This window comes from Chiloscyllium punctatum, unplaced genomic scaffold (assembly GCF_047496795.1).
Source record: "Chiloscyllium punctatum isolate Juve2018m unplaced genomic scaffold, sChiPun1.3 scaffold_112, whole genome shotgun sequence".
NCBI classification, from domain to species: domain Eukaryota; kingdom Metazoa; phylum Chordata; class Chondrichthyes; order Orectolobiformes; family Hemiscylliidae; genus Chiloscyllium; species Chiloscyllium punctatum.
Genome location: NW_027309846.1, coordinates 165,287 through 169,992, shown reverse-complemented (window position 1 = coordinate 169,992; position 4,706 = coordinate 165,287).

The window sequence follows — 4,706 nt, the reverse complement described above, 5'->3', positions numbered from 1 at the left end:
TCTGCTCTTCCCTGCGTGTATTACTTTGATAGAATGGGGTCAGTCTGCTCTTCCCTGGGTGTGTTATATTGACAGAGTTGGGTCAGTCTGCTCTTCCCTGGGGGTGTTACATCGACAGAGTGGGGTCAGTCAGCTCTTCCCTGTGTGTGTTACATTGACAGAGTGGGGTCAGTCTGCTCTTTACAGGGTGTGTTACATTGACATCGTGGGGTCAGTCTGTTCTTCCATGGGTGTGTTACATTGTCAGAGTGGGGTCAGTCTGCTATTCCCTGTGTGTAACATTGACAGAGTGGGGTCAGTCCGCCCTTTCCTGGGTGTGTTACATTGACAGATTGGGGTCTGCTCTTTCCTGGGTGGGTTACATTGACAGTGTGGGGTCAGTGTGCTCAAACCTGGGTGGTTACATTGACAGAGTGGGGTCAGTCTGCTCTTTACAGGGTGTGTTACATTGACAGAATTAGGTTGGTCTGCGCTTCCCTGTGTGTGTTACGTTGACAGAGTGGGGTCAGTGTGCTCAAACCTGGATGCGTTAAATTGACAGAATGGGGTCAGTCAGCTCTTCCCTGCGTGTGTTACATTGACAGAGTGGGGTCAGTCTGCTCTTTACAGGGTGTGTTACATTGACATATTGGGGTCAGTCTGTTCTTCCATGGGTGTGTTACATTGACAGAGTGGGGTCAGTCAGCTCTTCCCTGTGTAGTGTTACATTGACAGAGTGGGGTCAGTCTGCTCTTTACAGTGTGTGTTACATTGACATAGTGGGGTCAGTCTGTTCTTCCATGGGTGTGTTACATTGACAGAGTGGGGTCAGTCTGCTATTCCCTGTGTGTAACATTGACAGAGTGGGGTCAGTCTGCTCTTCCCTGTGTGTGTTAGATTGACAGAGTGGGGTCAGTCTGTTCTTCCATGTGTGTGTTACATTGACAGAGTTGGGTCAGTCTGTTCTTCCCTGGGTGTGTTCCATTGTCAGAGTGGGGTCGGTCTGCCCTTCCCTGTGTGTTTTACATTGACAGAGGGGGTCAGTCTGCTCTTTCCTGGGTGGGCTTCATTGACAGAGTGGGGTCAGTGTGCTCAAACCAGGGTGCGTTAAATTGACAGAGTGGGGTCCGTCAGCTCTTCCCTGGGTGTGTTACATTGACAGAGTGGGGTCGGTCTGCCCTTCACTGTATGTGTTACATTGACAGAGTGGGGTCAGTCTGCTCATCCCTGGGTGTGTTACATTGACACAGTGGGGTCAGTCTGCTCTTTCCTGGGTGTGTTACATTGACAGAGTGGGTCAGTCTGCTCTTTCCAGGGTGGGTTACATTGACAGAGTGGGGTCAGTCTGCTCTTCCCTGGGTGTGTTACATTGGCAGAGGGGGGTCAGTCTGCCCTTCCCTGGGTGTGTTACACTGACAGATTGGGGTCAGTCTGCTCTTCCCTGGGTCTGTTACATTGACAGAGTGGGTTCAGTCTGCTCTTCCCTGGGTGTGCTACATTGACAGAGGGGGGTCAGTCTGCCCTTCCCTGTGTGTGTTACATTGACAGAGTGTGCTCAGTCTGCTCTTCCCTGGGGGTCTTACATTGACAGAGTGGGGTCAGTCTGCTCTTCCCTGGGGGTGTTCCATTGAAAGGGTGGGGTCAGTCTGCTCTTCCCTGGGGGTGTTAAATTCACAGAGTGGGGTCAGTCTGCTCTTCCCTGGGTGTGTTACATTGAAAGAGTGGGGTCAGTCTGCTCTTCCCTGGGGGTGTTAAATTGACAGAGTGAGGTCAGTCTGCTCTTCACTGGGTGTGTTACATTGACAGAGTGGGGTCTGTCTGCTCTTCCCTGCGTGTATTACTTTGATAGAATGGGGTCAGTCTGCTCTTCCCTGGGTGTGTTATATTGACAGAGTTGGGTCAGTCTGCTCTTCCCTGGGGGTGTTACATCGACAGAGTGGGGTCAGTCTGCTCTTCCCTGGGTGTGTTACATTGACAGAGTGGGGTCAGTCTGCTCTTTCCTGGGTGGGTTACATTGACAGAGTGGGGTCAGTCTGTTCTCCCAGGGTTTGTTACATTGACAGAGTGGAGGTCAGTCTGCCCTTCCCTGTGTGTGTTACATTGACAGAGTGGGGTCAGTCTGCTCTTCCCTGGGGGTCTTACATTGACAGAGTGGAGTCAGTCTGCACTTCCCTGGGGTTGTTACATTGAAAGAGTGGGGTCAGTCTGCTCTTCCCTGTGGGTGTTAAATTGAAAGAGTGGGGTCAGCCTGCTCTTCCCTGAGGGTGTTAAATTGACAGAGTGAGGTCAGTCTGCTCTTCACTGGGTGTGTTACTTTGATAGAATGGGGTCAGTCTGCTTTTCCCTGGGTGTGTTATATTGACAGAGTTGGGTAAGTCTGCTCTTCCCTGGGGGCATTACATCGTCAGAGTGGGGTCAGTCTGCTCTTCCCTGGGGGTGTTGTATTGAAAGAGTGGGGCCAGTCTGCTCTTCCCTGGGTGTGTTATATTGACAGAGTGGGGCCAGTCTGCTCTTCCCTGGGTGTGTAACATTGACAGAGTGGGGTCAGTCTGCTCTTTACAGGGTCTGTTACATTGACATATTGGGGTCAGTCTGTTCTTCCATGGGTGTGTTACTTTGATAGAGTTGTGTCAGTCTGCTCTTCCCTGGGTGTGTTGCATTGACAGAGTGGGGTCAGTTTGCTATTCCCTGTGTGTAACATTGACAGAGTGGGGTCAGTCTGCTCTTCCCTGGATGTGTTACATTGACAGAGTGGGGTCAGTTGGATCTTCCCTGGGTGAGTTACATTAACAGAGTGGGGTCAGTCTGCACTTCACTGTGGGTGTTACATTGAAAGAGTGGATTCAGTCTGCTCTTCCCTGGGGGTGTTAAATTAACAGAATGGGGTCAGTCTGCCCTTCCCTGGACGTGTTGCATTCACAGAGAAGGGTCAGTCTGCTCTTCCCTGTGTGTTTTACATTGACAGAGTGGGGTCAGTCTGCTCTTTGCAGAGTGTGTTCCATTGACAGAGTGGGGTCAGTCTGTTCTTCCCTGAGTTTGTTACATTGACAGAGTTGGGTCAGTCTGCTCTTCCCTGGGTGTGTTCCATTGACAGAGTGCGGTTTGTTTGCTCTTCCCTGGGAAGATTACATTGACCGAGTGGGGTCAGTCTGCTCTAAACTGAGTGGGTTACATTGAGAGAGCTGGGTCAATCTGCTCTTCCCTGTGTGTGTTACATTGACAGAGTGGGGTCAGTCGGCTCTTTCCTGGGTGGGCTACATTGACAGAGTGGAGTCAGTGTGCTCAAACCTGGGTGCGTTAAATTGACAGAGTGGGTTCCGTCAGTTCTTCCCTGGGTGTGTTACATTGACAGAGTGGGGTCGGATTGCACTTCACTGTATGTGTTACATTGACAGAGTGGGGTCAGTCTGCTCTTTACAGGGTGTGTTACATTGACAGAATTGGGTCAGTCTGTTCTTCCATGGGTGTGTTACATTGACAGAGTTGGGTCAGTCTGCTCTACCCTGGGTGTGTTACATTGACAGAGGGGGGTCAGTCTGCTCTTCCCTGTGTGTTACATTGACAGAGTGGGGTCAGTCTGCTCTTCCCTGCGTGTGTTACATTGACAGTGTGGGGTCAGTCTGACCTTCCCTGGGTGTGTTAGATTGACAGAGTCGGATCAGTCTGCTCTTCCCTGGGTGTGATACATGGACAGAGAAGGGTCAGTCTGCTCTTCCCTGGGTGGGTTACATTGACAGAGTGGGGTGAGTCTGTTCTTCCCTGGGTGTGATACATTGACAGAGAAGGGTCAGTCTGCTCTTTCCAGGGTGGGTTACATTGACAGAGTGGGGTCAGTCTGCTCTTTCCTGGGTGTGTTACATTGACAGAGTGGGTCAGTCTGCTCTTTCCAGGGTGGGTTACATTGACAGAGTGGGGTCAGTCTGCTCTTCCCTGGGTGTGTTACATTGGCAGAGGGGGGTCAGTCTGCCCTTCCCTGGGTGTGTTACACTGACAGATTGGGGTCAGTCTGCTCTTCCCTGGGTCTGTTACATTGACAGAGTGGGTTCAGTCTGCTCTTCCCTGGGTGTGCTACATTGACAGAGGGGGGTCAGTCTGCCCTTCCCTGTGTGTGTTACATTGACAGAGTGTGCTCAGTCTGCTCTTCCCTGGGGGTCTTACATTGACAGAGTGGGGTCAGTCTGCTCTTCCCTGGGGGTGTTCCATTGAAAGGGTGGGGTCAGTCTGCTCTTCCCTGGGGGTGTTAAATTCACAGAGTGGGGTCAGTCTGCTCTTCCCTGGGTGTGTTACATTGAAAGAGTGGGGTCAGTCTGCTCTTCCCTGGGGGTGTTAAATTGACAGAGTGAGGTCAGTCTGCTCTTCACTGGGTGTGTTACATTGACAGAGTGGGGTCTGTCTGCTCTTCCCTGCGTGTATTACTTTGATAGAATGGGGTCAGTCTGCTCTTCCCTGGGTGTGTTATATTGACAGAGTTGGGTCAGTCTGCTCTTCCCTGGGGGTGTTACATCGACAGAGTGGGGTCAGTCTGCTCTTCCCTGGGTGTGTTACATTGACAGAGTGGGGTCAGTCTGCTCTTTCCTGGGTGGGTTACATTGACAGAGTGGGGTCAGTCTGTTCTCCCAGGGTTTGTTACACTGACAGAGTGGAGGTCAGTCTGCCCTTCCCTGTGTGTGTTACATTGACAGAGTGGGGTCAGTCTGCTCTTCCCTGGGGGTCTTACATTGACAGAG